This window comes from Tursiops truncatus, chromosome 9, assembly GCF_011762595.2.
Source record: "Tursiops truncatus isolate mTurTru1 chromosome 9, mTurTru1.mat.Y, whole genome shotgun sequence".
Lineage (NCBI taxonomy): Eukaryota > Metazoa > Chordata > Mammalia > Artiodactyla > Delphinidae > Tursiops > Tursiops truncatus.
The window spans coordinates 28,446,287-28,469,040 of NC_047042.1; the positions used below are offsets into that span (position 1 = coordinate 28,446,287).

At 36.0% G+C, this 22,754-nt stretch overlaps 1 long non-coding RNA gene across 4 annotated transcripts in view; it reads left to right on the plus strand.

Annotated features, from left to right (window-relative positions):
• The window catches only part of LOC141279460 (uncharacterized), a 506,894-nt gene that overhangs the window by 118,906 nt on the left and 365,234 nt on the right, over window positions 1–22,754 (plus strand). For 2 of the 4 annotated variants that reach the window (XR_012333715.1, XR_012333717.1), the window contains exon 1: window positions 715–993. The exons of the other annotated variants lie outside the window; for them this stretch is intronic. This is a non-coding gene — a long non-coding RNA (uncharacterized lncRNA). Of the gene's footprint in view, window positions 1–714; window positions 994–22,754 lie in introns of those variants that run through there. 4 annotated transcript variants of the gene reach the window in all.

The window sequence follows — 22,754 nt, forward strand, 5'->3', positions numbered from 1 at the left end:
GCATGAGGCCAAACAGCACACATTTATCACCTACTAGCGTCCAAGTCTTCTTTTAACCCTAAGAGTTACTATTTTTATTTAAAACTAGGACTCTGACAAGTATATAAGAAGTCTTACAATCCCGAACACTGTCCTCAAGTTGGCCTTTCCCCAACATTTTTCATTCCATAGTTTGAAAGTCTTTGTGCTCGGTAATGGGATGCCAGGGTGGAAAATTGAAAGGACACCATCATTGCTGAAATAATCAGAGTTCTGAAGGGAGATAAGCCAGTTTCAGAGTCTCTGTCTATCCAGAAAATGCACAATGAGTTTATTGTCTGGTCTGCCAATATTCAAAACAGCCTTTGATTGAGCAAGTGTATCAGAAATCCAAACTTAAGCAATTATCCTGGCATCCTGTAGCTGCCGGCAGTGTGCATAGCTGGACACAGTCATTAGTTTTTATGCTGCTTTAGAGCAAATGTGTTACCAGAAACTCAATTTACTCCTGACGGAATACTATTGAGCAACCAAAGCACGAAGACTGTCAAAGCCTTCCTCTACGTAAAGCAGGCTGCTGACCTAAGCTGCCCTGCTATCAGAAATATATTTATGTACCTAGGGATTTTTTAATACTCAATTTTTTTTGCCTCCTTATGCATTATTTTAAACATCTCATTCTGCTAGTGATAGTTAACATTAACAAAGAATATTTTTTTCTATATTAAAGTCCCTACTGCATGGATAATGGTACCCTATTCAAAAACATGGTGGGACAGCTGGCCTGCACATTGGTGGTGAAATAAAAGGAAGAAGGGTAACAGAAATGCATGCCGAGTTGAGGAATAAGTTTACAAGCAATGAATTGTGAATAAGAACTTCAGAGTTTGGAAACTCTCTTCACGTGCCTTCACGCCTGCCTCCACCAAATCCTGACATTTGTAACTTCTTCAAACGTGAATTTGAAAGACATGTCACAAGATGACAAAGAAAATCTCGGCCTGATGAACATGGGTATGTTGTAGTAGAACTATGTACTTTTGACTCTCGAGCAGCAAAACAGCTGAAATACTGATTGTTAGCCAAAAGTCCCTTCTTTCTGCTTAGCATTTACAACCTTGTTGTAAGATCAGGGAATATTTTTCCTGATTCATCCCAAACTACTGTAAGAGTTTCTCAAACAAAGAAGGAGTGTGGACTGGGGAAATTAAATATTCTATGAGGAGGAAAGAAAATGGGGAAGGGCATATGCTATTTAAGGAAAAATGAAGAATTCTGGGTTTAAGGCACACAACGTATGAATTTGAGAGAACAGATTGCCAGATTAACTTCAGTTCATATTTTAAAGAACATTTGATAGGTAGGTGATAAACAGATAGATTAATGCATGTATTTATTAAACAAACATTTAGTAAGTACTATATTCCAGGTGTCATACCATTCAAGTTCTGGAAATACAGCAGTGAGTAAGAGAGAGGCATTTTAAGCTAGCAAGTGGCTAATATTCTTATGTGAGTGATTCACAATAAACACATTGGGTTATTTCAGTGGTGACACACCCTGAAAAGAAATTGACGCAAGCTCCCATCAGCATACAAGCGAGATGGGTGTGTTCAACATTAGATATGGAGGTTAAGAAAGATCTGCCTGGGGAGGTGACATTTGAGTTGGCCAAGCGTAAGTAAGGCTAAGAGATGCTTCAGGCAGAGGACTGGCACTTGCAATGACCGCGAAAAAATAAGCTTAAGAAAGAAAAGAAGACCAGTGTGGCTAAATCTTATTGACAAAGGGTGAGGGTGCAGTTGGTAACAGATGAGAGAGAGACCAGGTCGTGGAGAAACTCTGAGGCTAGTAAAAAGACTACCTGTAATCACTGTGGCTTATAAGGAGACAAAGTTGCCAATTAAAGGACTTGTGGCTGCATGGCAGGAAAGAGACAATAATGACTTAGACAATGTATCCCATAAAGGTGGATAGATTTGAGATATATTTGCAAGTAGTATTAATAAGAGTTTCTTGATAAGTGGATGTAGGAACTGATGAAATAAAAAAGTATTAAGAATGAGTCTTGGCTTTTGATTTGAGCCCCAAACTGGAAACAACCCAAATATCCTTCGACAGGTAAATAGTTAAACAAAATGTGGTACGTTCATACTATGGTGTACTACTAGCAATAAAAAGGAAGCAACAACCACTGACATAAGCAACAACTTGTATGATGCTGAATTCAGGGGAATTATCAATACATTGAGTGAAAAAAGCCAATCTCAAAAGGTTATATATATGCTGCGATTCCATCTATATAGCATTATGAAACAGAAAAATTATAGAGATTAAGAGTAGTGGTTGCTAGGGATTATGAAAGAGAGAAGGAAGGTTGTAGCTGTGGCCTTAGAAAGGTTTCACTGTGGGATCCTTGAGATGAAAATATTCTGTGGCTCTGATGGTGGTCACACACACAAAAAAATCTATGCATGAGACAAAATTTTGTAGAACTAAAGACAGATAAATGAATGCCTATAAAATATGAAATCTGAATAAGATCAGTGGGTTATATGGATAGGAAATTTATGGTTATGACCTTTTACTAGTTATGCAAGATGTTACAATGGAGGGAAATGTCTCGAATGATAAATGGAATTTCTCTGTATTATTTCTTATAATTGTATGTAAATCTACAACTATTTCAGAATTCAAAATTTAAAAACGTTAGCTGCTGACATTATGAAGAGAAGGTAAAACCGAATAGCTACATTGTGAATGATGTCAGTGAGAAAATTCATGGGACGATAGCTGTTGGTTTTGTGGATTACACCATTTAAATTGCTCATTTAAAATTCTCTTCTCTTAGATTGTGGCTGCTTGTGCTACAAACAAAACTGGAAGTAATCCCCTGTGGTGTCTATATCTATTTTCCCTTAATGAAACATATTTTACCTTTGCATTGAAGTATAGCTACAAGGTGAGTTCTGTAAGTGCTTTCATATTGTGGATGATGCACCACTTGTAACAAAATTACCTGGTGTGTTTATAAAACAATGCAGAGGGACTTCCTTGGTGGCGCAGTGGTTAAGAATCCGCCTGCCAATGTAGGGGACACAGGTTCGAACCCTGGTGCAGGAGGATCCCACGTGCCGCGGAGCAACTAAGCCCGTGCGCCACAACTACTGCAGCCCACGCACCTAGAGCCCATGCTCCACAACAAGAGAAGCCACCGCAATGAGAAGTCCACACACCGCAGCGAAGCATAGCCCCTGCTCGCCACAACTAGAGAAAGCCCACACTCAGCAACGAAGACCCAATGCAGCCGTAAATAAATAAATAAATAAATAATAAAAATTTATTTAAAAAATGCAGAGTCCTACACTACCACCTGGCCTACTCAGAATCTGGGTGCACAGTAATGATCTCCAAGAAACAATTTAAGGCTTCTTTTAAATAATTCCAGCATTTTAATGCTAAATGTAATACCCTATTTATAGAGAGGAAAGTAGCGAGCATCATGGTTGAGTACTTGCTTTGAAGCCAGACAGGCATGTTGGATTACTTTATCCATCACTTCTTAACTATTGGAATTTCATCAAGTGTATTAACTTTTTAAAATCTCAACTTCTTCATTTTTTAAATACTAATGATAACACAGGATTTGTTGAGGATTCAATGAGTTAAAATTTTATATTGCTTGGAAAATTGTCTGATAAAAAGCTACATACTCAGTAATATCCATATCTATCTACCTCTTAATCCCTCTATCCATGTATGTATGTATCTATCTATTTACAGTATCTACCTTTCTTTTTCTATAAATTTTTGATATATAAATGATTATGATATGTTTCCTATTTTAAATTATAAACCTGTTAAGACAAAGACGTGGATATTTATTTATTTATTTTATATCTTACTAGGGTCCTGGATGTCCTGGTTGATTGCAAAAGTTCTTGATTGACATCTTCTTTAATGTTATATTGTTGACACATTTGGAAAAAGATGGGCATGTAGGTACTTTGTCCAATATTGTGAGAAGCAATTAATGAACTTCGTAAATTATTTCTTTTTTATATCTCTTTACGTAATTTGCTAGTTCATGTTTATAGCCAGGGTTTGACATTGACTTATCTTTCTAGGACAATTGGGCCCATTTTCTCTCATTTACCTTATCTCTAAATTGGCCCTAAAGGAAACGTAATTATGAATTAAATATTGACAGGGAATGATCCATTACATTCCAGCGTCTAATTTATGTGCTGTTAAATATTATGGATCCTTCAAAACAAATGAAAATTAAGTCACTGTTTTGAAATAAGTCATTTTTGTTGTTTATTTTATCTCATTTTTGAGCTTACAAAAAGTCAGGCATATTAGCTCAGTCAAATGTGAATATACCCCTGACAGGACTGGAGAGTTCACCAGCTATGCACATCTTGGCATAGGCATTTGTTGAAAACAAATTTTTTTTTTCCCATTCTCATTCTGATGACATCTTAAGAACTACTATATTTACAGAATCATTGTGGCAAATTAGTCTCTAAATGATGTATGAAATGAGATATCCTTGCCAACTTCAGTTAATGGGCTGAGATCTGCTATGCTCAGTTACTTCCTTGAATGTGTATGTGTATTTAAATTTCCTTTTTTTTTTTTACCATAAATGTATTTAAATTGTTTTTCAAAAATTAGCTAAGATATTGGGGTAATCATTTAGACCTAATAAATAATTATTGAGATTAACTTGGGAAATTCTATTGTGGCATAAAACTGCATCCACATATTATTTATGTGTGGAAATATAGTTTTATTTATTTAAGTTATAGGGGCCTCCCTGACATTTGTAACTTCTTCAAACGTGAATTTGAAAGACATGTCACAAGATGACAAAAAAAAATCTCGGCCTGATGAACATGAGTATGTTGTAGTATAACTATGTACTTTATACATACACTTAGGTCAATTATCTGCTAGGAATCTAAATTTATTCAAAGAATTCTGAGCCACATTAACAATACCTGAAAATTCTTGCCCTGTACTAACATCAAAGAGCTGAGTCACCCATGTTTAAGATCGATGTAAGACCACTGAGTTTGAGATTATCCACAGGTTTCAAAATTAATTTTCAAAGCATTAAATATTTTAAACTCTAGAGATTTGGAGGAGAGAGATGCACTTCAAAATTCAACTTAAAATTTGAATAATCGACTTTTTCCTTATTGTAAAAAAGATGCTAATTTTTTCTGACAATAATGATTTATTACTAGTCACCATGGATATTTTCAAATACCCCAGAAGGGTAAATGTATATTTAATGTAACAAAAATTATAAGTAGATGTCCAAAGAAGAAACTCAGTTATTGATACAGCCAGGATTCATAACTGTTTATCCTCACTTTTCCTTGGGCATATTTTAGTTTAATTCCCCTTTTCCCAGGGACACAACGTAAAGGAGAAATGGAGTTAGTACCCACTAGGCATGATGCAAGGAATAAAATTTTAATGCCAATTAATAATTCACAATTTCTACCTCATTTCTGTTAGATTTCAGAGGAGAATTATTTTCTCTCTTTTTTTCTTTTATTGAAATGTAGTTGATTTACAATGTTTTGCTAGTTTTTGGTATACAGCAAAGTGATTCAGTTATATATGTATGTGTGTGTGTGTGTGTGTATATATATATATATATATATATATATATTCTGTCTCAGATTCTTTTCCATTATAGTTTATTACAAGACATTGAATATAGTTTCATGTGCTATACAGTAGGTCCTTGTTGTTTATCTTTTTTATATACACAAGTTTGTATCTGCTAATCCCAAACTCCTAATTTATCCCTGTCCCCCTTTTCCCCTTTGGTAACCATAAGTTTGTTTTCTATTTCTGTGAGTCTGATTCTGTTTTGTAAATAAGTTCATTGTATCATATTTTAGATTCCACATACAAGATATCATATGATACTTGTCTTTCTCTGTCTGATGTACTTCAGTTAGTATGATATTCTCTAGGTCCATCCATGTTACTGCAAATGGCATTATTTCATTCATTTTTTATGGCTGAGTAATATTCCATTGTGATATATCTATGTATCTATATATATCTATATATATCCACATATATATATATATATCTTCTTTATCCATTCATTTGTTGATGGACATACTTCCATGTCATGGCTCTTGTAAATAGTGGTGCTATGAACATTGGGGTGCATGTATCTTTTCGAATTAGAGTTTTCATCTTTTCCAGATATAAGCCCAGGAGTGGGATTGCAGGATCATATAGTAACTCTATTTTTAGTTGTTTAAGGAACTTCCATGCTGTTTACCATAGTGGCTGTACCAGTTTACATTCCTACCAACGGTGTAAAAAGGTTCCCTTTTCTCCACACCCTCTCCAGCAGTTAGCATTTGTAGACGTTTTAATGATGGCCATCCTGACCAGTGTGAGGTAATACCTCATTGTAGTTTTGATTTACATTTCTTTAATAATTAGTGATGTTGAGCATCTTTTCATGTGCTTTTTAGCCATCTGTATGTCTTCTTTGGAGAAATGTCTATTTAGATCTTCCACCCATTTTTTGACTGGGTTTTTTGTTTGTTTGTTGATATTGAGCTGCATGAGCTGTTTGTCTCTTCTAAATTTACATAGACAAACTATTCAGTGCAACTTGAGAAACATAGCTTGATGCTTGTCCCTATCTTAAGTTGGGTTTCCCGTGAAAAAGACTTGGAGAAGAGACTCTATGCAGGGAGTTAATTGGAGAGTGCTGTTGGGGAAATCTGCAAGGAAGTAAGAGAAGGAGACTTGGATGGAGGAAGTTGAACTCCAGTGCATTTGGAAGAGAAGTCACAATCCATTTTATGAGAAGTTCTAGAGTTGGGACAGCTCTTAATATTTGTCCCAAGTTGAGGCAAGGGGGACAGGTCTTTATCTCCCCACACTGACCGAGTTTTGGGTGTGGTTTGCCCCTGGAGGGAGTGAAACCTAGGGTGAAGTAGCTCCCTTCGGCTAACTGCAAGTCCCTGTAAGCGTCTCAGCTGTGAGTCATTGGAAGCCCAACCCCCCCCCCCCCCCCCCAGAGCGTGAGTGCCCCATTCCTGAAGGGGAAATCTGGGTGATGCACACATCAGCCGCCACAGTCCAGCCCATGTGTGGCTCATATCCACTTGCTTCATAGTGTAGGTTCATAACATCTGGGAACAGCTCGTTCAAGATTCTCATTAATCTCTATAACTGAGAATTTTATAAGAGGAAGATGAGTGGAATAAATTGCAGGCCTGTCGCTCCAGCTGTTTTCAGAGCCACAGCAGATATTCAGCATTTTCTTCCCTTTGACCCATAGTTGACTCCTCTTACTCTGGTTTAACACCTCTGCTAGTCTAGGTGGCTTCCTGTGTGCCGTGAGCTAGACTCTCTTCCCTCAGGAGTCTGAGACCCCTGGTCACCATACTCTACTACCACATTTGTCTTTTTACTATCACAATTGGGCTGAAGTTTACCAAGAGATAGGCAAATAGATCAATGGGGACAAAACACATTCTTTTCCGTTACTACTTGGTGACAGCAGTCCTAACTCCTTCTAATGATCCGAGTTAATTATCCCTTTTACTTTGGTGACTCTGTTCCTTGCCTGCTCATCTCTTGGCCACAAGGAGCCCAAGGTTACCAGGGACAGCTCTAGTTTAAAGTTTAATGGGTTTTTTATGATACCCTCTAGTAGAAGTGTCTTTACTCTGGGAACTAGAGTAAACCCAGAGTCTAGAGTTGCAAATTACCCAAGTGGATTAACCTAGATGATCATAAGGAAGGCCCACTCCTATTTATACCCTAGGTTCCTGGATCCATATATTCTAATATTCTACCTATTAAGGGCATAACACCATGTAATAATCATTAATTTAAGATAGATAGATAGGGCTTCCCTGGTGGTGCAGTGGATGAGAGTCCGCCTGCCGATTCAGGGGACATGGGTTCGTGCCCCGGTCCAGGAGGATCCCACATGCCGTGGAGCGGCTGGGCCCGTGAGCCATGGCCGCTGAGCCTGCGCGTCTGGAGCCTGTGCTCCACGATGGGAGAGGCCACAACAGTGAGAGGCCCGCGTACCACACACACACAAAAAAAGATAGATAGATAGATAGCACATCCTGGATGATAGCATCTATTGTCACAGAATTACTCCAACCTGGCAACTCTGATTTCCTTTCGAAAGTTTCCTCCGTTAGCTCAGTGGTTCTACACTGGAGGTGACTTTGTCTGCTGTCCCACACCCCCATCCCGCCCCACAGGGACATTTAACAGTGTCTGGAAATAGTTTTGTTTTTCACAGCTGGGTGATGGTACCACTGGAATCTAGTGGGTAGAGTCCAGCAACCCAGCAATGCTGATAAATATACTGTAAGGCGCTAGAAAACCACCACACAAGAAAAGAATTATTTGGCCCAAAATGTCAATCATGCAGGGGTTTCGAAATCCTGCCTTAGCCCATTAGGCCAGTAGCTTCTGGCAGCTGTTGAATGTGATATGACTACTGTACTCACAACTACGTGCCAGCCACCATTTCTATTTCACCATAAAGTGGCTTCTTTGGTCAAAGGTGATATTACGTGGTGTGACGTCGGTCGGGCTGAATCAAATATTTTATCAGATCTTAGACAGTGGTTCTGCCCATGACGCTTTTAGTAGGAAAGGCTAATCCGTACCTGTGTCGTGTTTATCCAAGTCAATAAGAATTACTGCATTTCCAGGGTGTCATGTATCTGTTATAATCAATGAATCACTACATGGCTAATTAGCCTCTTCAAAAAATGATGTTTGATTAGGGGCTCGGTATTGATTTCTGTTTCTGTCACATTTGCCGAAAGTAGCAGCTAAATTCAGTTTGGAGAATGGAAGGCTAAGCAGTGTATCACATGTTTAGACCCTACCTCCGATGACCATGGCTGTTCTATTCATGAGCCTGTTCCCAGAGAGCTGAAGAAAGGGGTAGGTTGACATCCACTGAATGAGTTATTGGAACTGCATAGCTTTCTAGGGCCGCTTCCGTGTTGGATGCTCTTTGGTGTGTTAACGTGTGAATTGAAGATCATTATGCTTGGGACCCGCTCCCATATGACCATCGATACACCTCTTCTCCACACCTCCTCATCCGTCCCCGTCCTATCATTCTCCTTCAAGGCCCCATCCAGCTAGCCAAGCCATTTACTACTCCTTTTATTTCACATGCATACTTATTTTAAGCTACTTCTATTTAGCAAAAGTCAATAAGTAGGTGTGACACCTAAATAAGGCTCAGCACAGTGGGAGGGCTTCACCTCAGCATTACCTTTCAAAGCCGCGTCTGACTGAACGTTAATGAAGTAGCAATACATTTTTTGTTCACACCTGTACACAAAGCCACATCATCCATGAACTCCCCTTAGGTTAGATCCTCGTCCGTCATAAGATCGTAAGAGACTTCTTCTCAATATGAATGCAAGTGTGAGTTGACAGAGAGATCCATAATTTTAATATGTCTCAAATGGAGATATAAGGATTATACAGCATATCTTCTAGGTTTATTGAGAGAAAAAAAGAGATAATGAATAGGTAAAATCCATTGGACTAGCAGAAACTATGCTATTATTCGTATTTTTATCATATAACAAAATGAAAAGGGTATTATGGTAAGCAGAGACTCAATAACCAGATTAGCTATGTAACATTTGAGATCTTGAGATAAAAATAGAGAAAAGGAAAAAGAAGGTAAACATGAATGCTAGGAGCTCGATGTATATTATCTGAGAGGATTCAGGAGTTAATATAAGAAGGCTGTGTCAAAATGTAAAGTAACATACTGCTTCCTTCGTCAAGGAAGTCTTGATATAAAACAAAAAAACAAATAAACAAAAGATTAGTGAAACAGTTGCAAAGAATAATGCTCCCAGGACAAAATTGGATTATTTCACAATTTTTCTTTGGTTCTTTACACTCAGAAGAAAGGTGTTTTAGGCTGTCAAAGCAGATGTTCCCTAACTTCCTATATGTTGATGATCAGGTGAATTTCACTTTGCAGATTAGCTAATCACCTACACACACACACACATACACACACACACACACACACACCACTGCCTATAAGTTCTTGCCCTATTGCTGGCCCTGTGACCAAATCAAAATTTTGTAATACACGTGGATTTATAGGAAAAGTGACAGCATATATAGTTCCAATATATTTTACTTTAACACATCTGAATAAAGATGTGATGAGAATGACAGATGTTTGACACTGATATTAATGTTATGATATGTGCATTTCAAGAGGAAAATGAATCCCTTTATTTATAATCAATTTGCATGCATAATTTACCTTATTATTTTTATTTCAATAATACTAAGGCTGGATAGCATCCCTTAGGTCATCTTTGCTAGACACCTTACTGAGCAGTGGTATGAAATCAACTTAGAGTTAATAATTTAAATCATCCTCAAAATGACAGACCTGCACATGTATAACCAAATTAATGATATTTTGTCTGAAACACTGTAAAGTTAATGGTTTGGAATTGATGAGCTCTTAGGTTCTTTACTCTTCTAGGATTTGAAGATTGATACCTTCAGTTACAAATAATTCTCTCTGATCAAATGACTTTAACTCAAAGAATCAAATGTTTAATTACATTTGATTCTTTTTTTATTACAAATCTTTTGAACATACGTTCTGTTTCCACTAAAGATTTTGATACTTGCCAGTTTCTGTTAACTACTTTCTCTCTGTTAAGTGAAATTAGAGAATGTATATTTTATATTCTTCTTATAATGGCTGATTATTCCAAGACAGATGCTGTTTTGGTGGTTTGGTGCATAATCTGGCAGTCAAAAGAATTTAAGGTACTAGCAGTAAATCCTATGTCACTTGGCAACAAGATCTTGAATATAGCCCATTTTTCTGTGACTTTTTAAAATATAGTTTTCTTTAAGTCTTACTAGATGTTGCATCTGTTTCAGCCTATATTGAAATTCATATGAATGAAATATAAAAAATAAAATTCAAGAAGTCACACTAAAACTAAGATCAATTTTCTTTTTTATCCCCCGGATGGTTTCTAAACTTCTATACACTTTTTTTTGCAATTGAATTATTTATAAATAAATATCGAAACAATCTGGATTCTCTGAAATTATTTAAAATAGTTTCCTTATGTCTAGATTCCTAAAATTACTAAGGAAGGACTGGGACTTCCGATTATAAGTCAACCAATTTAAATAAACACCATTGACAAAGTATATTTAGAATGCATTCTGGTATTTTATGATCACCAAAATTGTATTTCATAAATACACAGTAGACAACATTTTTAATAAGAGTAGTTTTTCTATCCTCTTAGTAAAAGAAAGCTGGTTCCAGCTGCCTATTAATATTATAATTATCATAATAAAGCCCGTTACCTTCTCTTCTGAACAAAAGTAAACCATAGCTATACTCTGCCTGGTTAATATGCTTTTTCTAGAATTATAAGATATAATTCTCAATGGAAATAAGCTAAATCTTGAGTTCAATTCCCAAGGTATTGTTCTCTTGAGCCTAAATTTCAATTAGTTAATGAAGCAAAGCCAATATAGATACACCTATTCTTTTCTTAAGTAAAGGGTTTTTTAAATGAATTCAGGACTATTTAGAAGCAAAGTTCTAAACCAAAAGAGAGTTCTGGTATTGAGGAATACAGAAGTGTTGAGAGGAGCTTAGGACACAATATTTCAATTCGTCTTTGCAAAGATTATCACCCTAGTTTTAAAAACATACACAGAATATGTTATGCTAAAGAGAATATTAAACTAATCTATTTTCATTCTACTAATTATAATTGTATTGGTATAAAAATAATATATAGACCAGAATTTATCTTTTTTTTTTAAAATGCTTGCACTTTTCTATGAGATTGTGTTATGCGATTAGACTGAAATTCATTAAGTAAGGACAAAGTTCTGTTTTTGTCCTCAAGGACTGTAATGCTTATTTCAACAACTCATTTCTTATTAGCCTGGCCAATAGATGATCTCTAAAGCCCCGGGTGATTTTGTAAAATTCATCTAAGAATTAAAGAGGGCCTGATTCTCTTACTCATCATAATCAACCACCTGGAAAGATATAGTCTTCTGTTCCTCAAAGTATATCCCAGTCCATCTAGGTTTTAAATCCCTACAAAGATACTTTAACAGGAGTCTGTTTTCACTGCAAGATGAGGGATGGGTGAAGGCTACATGTTTCTGAGAGGAAGGTAAAACAATTGATCAGACACTTTCCTTTGAATAGATTTTGGTAGGGCTAACGCAAGATAAAAGACAAAACACTAGATTACAGAAAAAGAAAATACGCAATAGGGGCTAAATAGGAGGAAGACAGAGTGACTAGGAGATTAACGTTAATTCCTTTAGAGTTTTGACAAAGGCCAGTCCTGCTCTTCCTTAATATCGTTTCCAAGACTTGTCATAATATTCCTTGGCTCAGAGAAGTTCAGGATTGTCCCTGGCTCCTTAATCACTGTGGCATTTAACTTACCCTTTAAAAAAATGTTATATGGTGTCTTCGCCATAACAAAACCAATTTTTTTTTAAATTAAGGCATGATTTACTTGTAATAAATCCACAGATTTTAAATGGACAGTTGTAGATTTTGACAAATTAACACACATGAAGTTACCACCCCCAATAAAGATAGAGTATTTCTACACCTAAATCTGCTTATGCTCCTTTGGCAATGAACTCCTAAGGCAAATGTGATTTGATTTTTATAAGCACACCTTAGTTTTGCCTGTTTCAAAACATAAATGGGATAAAAAAAGTATATGCTCTTTTCTCTTTTGCCTCTGTAACTCAGTCTACTGTTTTTAAGATTCATTCATGTTATCAAGAATGTTGTAACAGTGTACCATAATTTGTTCATCTGTTCACCTGCTAAGGGATATTTGGGCTATTTCCATCTTGGGGCTATTATGAATATTTTATGAAAGTATGTTATAGTCATATGTTTTCGTTCTTTTGGTGAATACCTAGAAGGGGAATTCTAGGTATTCCAGTGCTAAAGAGTTTTCCAAATGGAACCATTTCCTACTCTCAACAGAAATGTATGAAAGTTCCAGTTGCTCCACAACCTCATCCACATTTGATGTTGTCAGCCTTTTTAAATTTAGCCATTCTGATTGGTGTGACATTTGAACTCTAGACGGTTTAATATCCATTTTTCTGATGGCTATGAAGTTGATCAACTTTTCATGCATTTATCGGAAATTTTTATATTTTCTTTGGTGTCCAAGTCTTTCCTCCTATTTTTATCAGGCTTCTGTCTTTTTATTATTGAATTGTAGGAGAGCTTTTTATATTCTGGCTAGCAACCTTTTATCAAAAACAAAAAGGTAATCATTTCTTCCGTTGAGAGGCTTGCCTTCTCATTTTTGTGAAAGTGTCTCTAGAGCAGAGGTCAGCAAACTATAGCCTATGGGTTAAATCCAGCTTGCTACCTGTTTTTGTTAATAAAGTTTTATTGGAACACAGTCTCGCCCATTAGTTTATGTATTGCCTATGGTTGCTTTCACACTATAAAAGCAGAGTTAAGTAGTTGTGACAAAGACCGTGTGGCTCACAAAGCCTTTAATATTTACTCTCTCTTCACAGAAAAATTTGACCAACTACTGCTTTAGACGAGCAGAATTAATTTATATAAAATACAATATTTTGAATATTTTTATACTTTTATGTTACTGTTTTTGTGCTATCTATAAGAACTTTGTCTAACGCACAATAATGAAGTTATTTCCTACATTTGTTTCTAGGAGTTTTATGAGTTAGAAAGCAAAGTTCCTCCCCCTGATGGGACTATCAAGTTGTTCCAGCATCATTTGTTGAACAAGATACCCTTTTCCTACTGAATTAACTTAGGTACTTTTGTCAAAAATCACTTGGCTATCTATATATTTAACTATCAAACCCTCTATTTTCTTCTGTTATTTTTGTATATCCTCACATTAATACCATATAGTCAATTTCTATAGCTTATAGTAAGCATTGAAATTATGTAGTCATTTTGTTTTCAAGATTGTTTTGCCTATTCTAGGCCCTTTGATCTTCCCTATTAATTTTAGTTTAGGCTTGTCAATTTCAAAAAAAAAAAAGAAAAAAAAGCCTTATGATATTCTTACCAGGGTGGAACCATATATCAACTTGTAGAAGGTAATCATCTTAGCAGTGTTAATTCTTCCAGTCAATGACCATGATATATTTTAACATTTGTTAGGTATTCCTTACAGTGCTAGAGTACAGTTTTGAACTTGTTTTGGTTCAATTACACATTAAGCAAATAGTAAACTAAATAAAACATTTAAAGCACAAACTTTCAGACCTTGGACTTTAGGCAACACAAAGCAGTGATCTCTGTGGTCAAGGTCTTAGCAATCTTTGTCTCAGACATAAATTACATTTTTCTGCTGCTCTAATAGATTAGCAAGTTCTAGAGGTCAATCAAACACTTGTTTCTTATTGAAGATGTGCACAGTACTGGTAGGGCAGGAAAGTGGGAAATAAACTGCTGTTAGTACCTAGGAATTTCTTACTTTTGGTTGATTAGGAGGACTGGCATTTCAGATGTGGTGATAATGGATACCTGTTGACTCGGATAAAGCAGGCTCTCAGAACTGTGATTTTTGGAGTTGGCATTGAGGCACTGTTGCTAAGAGCAGTTTGGGACAGATGGGACTAAAGGCTCATGAGATATAATGTCAGGAAAGTTAAAGTGTTTGTTATCCGTGATACCATAATCCATCCCACTAGGGGGATTGTGAAGCCCTACCCACCATGCTTTGTAGACAGTCACAGTGTTGAGTAAAACCATTTCTATGTATTCAAACTGGCCGAGGTTTATCTAGAATGCAACCTTCTGCCAGTTACCTTTCCCAATAAAATTATAACAGTAGTAGTTTAAAATGTTCACCATTCATTGATCAGGTTCTGTGTTGCTGGCATAGTACTAAGCACTTCATTTATGTTTTCTGATTTAATTCTCATAACACACCTAAGTTAAGAATCATTAATCCCAGTTTACAGATTAGGAAAGTTAGGTAACATTAGCCAAAGATTCTTGGATGAATCCAGTATTTGGATTAAAGTTTGTTTGAAAATTGTGTGCTTCAGGTGATTACACTATACCACCTCTTTGAAAGTAATTTCATAAAGGTCAATTTACCATGGAAATGTTTCAGAAATTTCAGTGATTCCCCCTAGTGTATAATTGGTTCTGACTCAAATTCTCAATCTTGAGAAAATAAGCAAAGTCACCTCAATGAGCTTAAGAAGGCATGATCGCATAACCAGCTATATTCAGCTAATAAAGATGAGGGTTTGCAACAATTCCTTCAAAGAAGTGAGATCATAGAGCTTCATATAGTTCTTCTATTTATAATCTTGGATAAAGAGCTACAACTTTCCTTGCTTTTTTTTTTGAGTCTGTATCATTGTTCCTTTTTCTTATTTTCCTTCCATTTCTAAAATAAGAAAAGGTCTTACATTTCAGCTCCTTCACACCAAACACCCATAAAGCTAGACATTACTGTGCCCTGAGTAAATTGCATCTACATATGAAGCAGCACATCTGCAAAAAAAAGCTGACAGATGAATCTTTCTGCAGAAAAATTGAGAACGCTGTTGGTGTCTGGTAGAAGCTTCATTTTTCTCATGCTGACTTTGATTACTTCCAGACCTGCTGCTGTCAGAGGAGCTAAAAGGGAAACTGAAAAACTTGATTAGAGCATCAGAGTCTGAGGCTGTGGAACCCAGGGCTGAAAATCCAGGCACCTCTTTTATTTGCAGTTTTTACTGTTCATAAATAAAGATGGGGGCAGATTTGGATAACTAAATAGGATGAGTCTAAAATTATTTTGAAAACAGGCCCCATGGCCTGTTTAATACTAAAATTTGGGACAGTTAGTAGACAATTTCTCTCTGATGCTGGGTGAGTGAGGTGTGGGACAATAGTGTAGACAAGGAACTGGGTCTGGAGAAGAGATAGGTTAGTATTAACCCACAGCGGTAGTCCTGAGACAAAGGACGTCTGAGTTTTGTGCTCTGAGCTAAGAAGCATTTAGGAAGCAGGTATTCGTCTGGATCCATAAATTCACAAGAACAAGTAGAGAGCAGGAACTGGTTCTGAAAGAAACTGTCATTCTAGACGCTACAGTCTCATAAGGCAGAACAAGTGGGTTTCGGGAGCTAAGACTTGGACCTATTCTCTGAAACAATGGTATAGATGGGTTAAAATTATCATGACACAACTATACTGAAGGTCACTGATGGTAAGAAGCCAAACGTAGCACAAATGAGAATCATTCCATTTACGTAGGACAGGCCTAAATTTAGCCTGATTTTATTATAAATAAACATATACATTTTAAAGATCATGAAGGCTTTTTTAAAAGCGTATTTCTAGGAAATTTCTGTCTTTGTATTTTAACATTAAATAAAACTGGCTATATAATTTTTTTCACAAATTGAGATAGTATGCGTGAAATATTCTGAATGGAAATAGATATTAACTTATGTGGTATATAAAAAATTCCCTTTGAGAGGCCTAGAGACAACTGAAATCAATGGAAAGTTATCATCTGGAGTAACTAAAGTGGGTGCAATGAGAGGTCTGGTGTTTGTTGGCTAACAGAGGACACAAACTATGTCTGCAAAGATGCCAGTGGAGAAGGAGACACATCCGTTTCCCATACAAGCTTCAAATCACGTCTCAAGAGTGCACTGTCCACAGCGCAGGCATTAAATTGAAATTGAGCTACCGCTCTCACTGAAACCAACTTTGTATTGTCTTCCCAAGTTTCTCAAGGTGGCTAATGATTCTTCTTAGTGAGGGAGACCAACTAGGGCAGAATATACTGAATCCACCAGGGAACGGTTTTAGGTCTCTACATTAAACAGGTGTGGAATTATGTGGACGATATGAATTTTTTACATCCAATTGAAAATGCCTGATGCATCTTCTCTCTCTTTGTGAGGTACCCGAAAGACCTCTAAATTTAGAAACAAGAAATTGGTTTCATATATCAACAGTGTCACTTAACAGCTCTGTATGACGTTGGTCAGAAATATCGCTCAGTGTTTCACTTTCCTTTGTTGTAATAATAAAATCTATACACGGAATTATTCTGAGGATTAAATTACTGAAAAACAACTAATAGGGTTTGTCATACAATGCAACTTATTATTTCAGAATCTGTTTGTTTCTTTTTCTATACTTACTTTGATGACGGAAATGAACTTCAGTAGGAGAAAGAAGAAAAAAGAACTTCCCTAGGAAGAAATGTTATAAACCTATGAAGAATTTGTGGCTTCTTGGGCATCCCCATCTAAATTAAGACTGTTTGATAAGAGGGAGGTTTTTTGTTGAGGACTGTTGAGGAAATGTTTTACTGTTTTACAGACATGTATTTGGGGATTCAAATTCTCTCTTACTTTGTAATTACTTTGATAGTATAATGCTGAGAGGGGTAAAACTAGACCCTGGAATTGAAGCAGGAAGTATCTATAAAGCGTTTGATCTCAGCCAAAAAGTTTTAGATAGCTAAAGGGGTCATTTACATTATTTTAAGTTGTCAACTCCATGTTGCCAGCATACGAAAACATTCAAGGACAGGGCAGTAGCTGTTTCTATTCAGTAATTGTTCATTATTGGGGCTGGACTACCCACTTTTCCATAAGTCTTGAGTATGTAAGATTGTGTGCAGAAGCAGGAGAAAGAAAACCTCAAATTCCTGTGTGTGTGTGAGAGAGAGTGTACATAAATGTGAGTGTGTGTGTGTGCATATGTATGAGTTGTATTCATGTGTATGTGTTGTGAATTTGTGTGAGTATGTGTGAATGAGTGATGTCTGTGAGTGTGAGTATAATTTAAGTGAAACAAAATTCCAGCAACTGTGATGATGTTGAACGAAACCAACTGTTGGTTCGATGAACAGAGATGCTATGCTGAAAGGAGATATATTATGACTGTTTGTTTTGTTACAATGGCTATCAACTTAAGCTTTAGCTTTAAGGCCAAATAAATTTGAATTCATATACTTATTATCAAATAAATAGTGCATGAATTCAAAGGGCAGAGATTGATAATTGAAATTGTAAATGTACCTTCATTCCTTCTGTAAGCATTTCTATCAGTTTGTGATGTGCATACACAGTTATCTACTGTATTAAAATGAGACTCTTGGCTCAGGCATTATGGAAAGTATAATTAATAAGTGATATCCATATACATAATATGTTGCCATAAAGACTAGATTGATTAATTCAACAATATTCAGAAATTTTTTTCCAATATGTTTTAGTAAGTCAATTTCTGCACATGGCTATGTGCAAAATAAGTCTGTAAATCTAATGCAGAATGATGCACATATGTTATTCAAAATTCACATCAACAGTAGTCTTACAATAAAAATGAATTACTTCAATACTGTTTAAATTTAACCTTGAAATTTGGTGGTAAGAAGGAATCTTAGAGTTGAACTAATCTACCACCTCACTTTATATGAGGAAATTTAAAGTCTCTTATTAGTCTCCTAAATGAGTTACTCTTTGCAAAACTCAGATCTATCATTAAAGTCCCATGACTGTAATACCTTTCAATGGAAATCATACTTCTTTGCCTTTAAACATTTTAGTATTCTATAAATTTAGGGATCTTAAGCACTTTGTCCCATTTTTCCTAGACAGGGAAATTTTAAGAGCAAAATGTGCTATTGGCACATGAGTTTTACGTAACTCTTAAAAGTCTTATATATCATAATGTGTGATGTGAGTTTTGATGTGTGGGTGAGATGGAAGCCTCTATATGTAGATATGGGACATACGCTTGGATGAATTGATGTAGGAGGAAGACTATAATTTTTACTCTATTGAGAACAGGTATAAAAATGTTACTGTCTATCTGGGAGTTATGAAATATGTTGTTGAAGCCTGATTGTGTAGAACTTTAACAATATGCTGATGATTGCCAATTCAACATTTTCCAGAAAAAAATCTTCTCGAGTTCTTGACCTATTTATATAATGTTTTATTTCCACTTGGACATCTCAGATTTACCACACCAAAACCTCTTCATCTTCTCTTCAAATCTCTTCCTAACCTGGATCTTTGTGTTAACACCATGATCTATTCAGTCAACCAAATAAGAAATCGAAGATTAATTTACGATTCACCTTTATTTCTCTCCTACTTTCAACCCAGTTAAGCCTTGTATATTTTATACCCTGAATATTTATTGTATCTCCTCTTCTTGCTTTAGTTCACATTCATGATGTTTTTCAACCAGATTAATCTGACAGTCTTTTTAACATTTTTTCTAATTTTAAATGTATTCTCAGTAAAAGGGTTAGATTAATTATTTTTAAACATAAATATCTTAATAATTACTTTTTTATATAAGATTCTTAATTGGCTTTCCATCATTTTAAAGAAGAAAGCTAAACTTCCCAAAATAAAAGCCAAGGCATTTCATGATTTGTTCCTTTCTTAAGTAATCAGGTTCATTTCCTGCTACTACTTCTGCCATTGTTCCAATAAATCTGATTTAACTGTAGATGATTGAACGCTCCACAGTCTGATAGCTCTATCCTTTGCATCTTCTTTTTCTCTGCTTGGTACAGGCTCTATCACTGAATCTTTAAAGATTCAGTTTAGATATCCCCCTTTTTAGGAAATATTACCTGATATGTTATTTACCCACTTGTCTGTGTTAGATGTCCCTCTGCAATACTCCCTTATTCTCCTTTGCATACATAGCATTTAATAAAACTATGTGTTTTAGTATGATTATCTGTCAGATTGACTAGGCAACCTTGTCCAAAATGAATAGAAAATAGTAATCTTATTAGACTCCAACTATGGCATTGACCGAGTACTGGCAACATCTACCTGTTCTGTATTCAACATAAGGAAGTGCTAACTTCCTTTGGTAGATGAGTCATTTAATGAAGGAGCTAGTTAAGATCCAGGAAGTACATTAATAAGAATCAGAACCTTAATGACAAGAAGAATCAAATCTCTTCTACCACCACCTTTTTAATTTTTTTAAGTAGAAAAATACCATCAGTATCACTGGAAATTTGATTAGTATTAGATTAAATATTCTGATATTTTATTTTTTAAAATACAGATTCACATATCCCTAGAAGCCTTTTACATGTGGAAAGTCTTCGAGGGCATCCCAAGAACCAGCATGGCATCTGTGTTGTCCTTTGTCAACAAGGCAGTCCTTGTAAGGCTGGGAACTAATGTTCTCCAGTTCCCTTCCTTATGTGAATCATCATTAGAGTTTACCACTGCAAGAAGGTGAAACAGAAGCCACTCCTCCCAGGAGATCATGGTGGCGAGGTGCAGTGCTTCGCACACCTCTTGGCGAGCTTCCACTGCACAGCTGTAGTACCCTCCCCTCTGCCTCTCATACTTCAGGCTGGAGTCCTTTACAGTTCTTTCTACCATCTTCTCATTACCATCACTCCCACAGTTGCTCCTGAGCTCTTCCCACATATGTATAATCCCTGATTCTTTTACTAAGCTGCTTTTTTTCTCTAATACCTCTAGTTGCTCTCTTTACCTGTCTGAACCCAGACTAATACATCATTAACAGAAGATTCACTCTTCAACTAACAGGGATATTCTTCATCGATGAAAGAATGGGCAGGTTGGTAGGACACACAGGTACTTAGAGGGAGTACAGGATCACCCACGTGTCTGCTGGATCAGTCAAGTTGATCCTTAGAATCAAACAGAAAGCAGAGTGAATACCAAGGGCATCCTTTATTCATATAACTAGACTTTCAGAAAGGAAAGACATTCCAAAAATTATCTATTCCAACATCTAAAAGTATAAATGTGGAAAGTGAAATTAGTGACTTCTTTCAAGGTAATTAACTTATTTCAGTTCACTCAGTAGGTTAATGGTAGTACTGGGACTAGAAAAGGTGATTATACCTGTGCTTGAAGAGTTTACACTCTATTAACTATGATTTGGTCAGAATGGTACTTTTTATTTATGAGTTAATAGCTCAGAGGAGGTGCACACACATATATTAATGAATAAATATATAATTTATATATATATATAATTAACATATAAATTAATGTTTATGTATGTCTAATTTAAATACTTGGCTTTGCTAGAAAACTAGCTACAATTGGAAAACCAGTGGCTTACTTTAAGTTCTGTATGTTCTCTGAGGCAATAGTATCTTCTCCTCTTCTACTGCATATAGATTGTTTGTATTATGGGAGTTTACATTGGCAAAAATTCAGAAAGATTATCAAAATATAACTAAATATATACCTTATCTGTTGGGAGTCCTGATTAATACCCCCAGGTCTGATGGTTCACTGGGAGAACTCATAGGATTCAAATAGTCTTATTCACAGCTGACTTATTAAAGTGGAAAAATACAAAACTCAATTGACAATGGGAAAAGTCTCATGGGGTGAAGTCTGGGGGGAAATAGGAACCAGCTACCAAACATCTTCTGTCAGTGGTGTCCACAAGACACACTCATCACAGTAACAAGTTGTGAGTACACGTATAAAGTTTGTTAGAGACCAGTGCCCAGAGATTTTTTTTGTGTTTTTGAGGGGCTGCTGCTGATCACATAGGCTTCCCCTGCTGGCAAGTCCCCAAATTCCAGACTCCCAGAAGGAAAGAAGTTGTTCAGCATGAACCATACTCTTTGTTCAGGGAGTTTAGGCATAGCAAGTCACTCTTATCAGTTAATGTTGGGGACCCTCCCCAAATCCAAGTTCCCAAATGCCAGCCAAGGGCCAACCTTGTAAGCAGGACTTCCAAAGGATAGCAGTCCTTCTGTGTTCATTCTTTTCTGCGCAGCCTAATATTCACAACTTGACGGAAAATGTAGCTGAAAAATGACCAAAACCCTTGCCATTGATGTTAGTATCTGAAGTTCAGGCAATTCCTGTTAGTTTAGGAATGTTGGAGAGAAAGAATGATTCTCTTTTTCTAGGATTTGATGAGATCCTTACTCTACGTAAAATAGCGGAAGGGCAAATGGTTTAGCAGATTTTTTTCCCAGCTTAATAGACATTGATTTCACAGTTGATTTTCCAATTTTATGCACTCACTGAGACAGTGTCACTTGACTTACAATACCGCATTCTGGTTGTTTTGGGGGCTTTTAAAGTTTTCTAAATTATTTTTTTGCTCTTATGAAAACAGAAAATTGTATATGTCAGTGTTGTAGCTTGGTTCATAGACACTATAAAACCAAAAATACAGTGTCACCCTCTTTTCCACACCTGCTTAGCAGTTAGGTATTTCCTTCTCTGGTACCTGCAGCTATCTGAATGTGTTTCTGTGATAATATATTACGTTGTTATATGAAAATTCATTATTGTATATCTGTCTCCTCCCACCCCTAAGCTGTGAGTTTCTCAGAGATTATGACTGGATCCAGAATTAGTACATCCAGAAATAGTAGCTACTATTAGCTGTTCAAAAATATTTATTTTTCTAATGAGTGAATTTTTTTGTACATATCTGTTTGTACTGAAGTACTGGCTGCTGGAATGAATAGCAGTCATTAGAAAACCAATAAATCAGCCCTTATAAACCTAAAATAAAAATAAGGAGACAAAATATAAAATAGACAACAGACTAAATGAAATATTCAGTGTACATTTTGTGTTTCTTTCTGCATGATTTACTTAAAAAGCTTTTAGGAGAGTCATTTTCTTATTTGAAAATAACTCTGATATTTAGATAT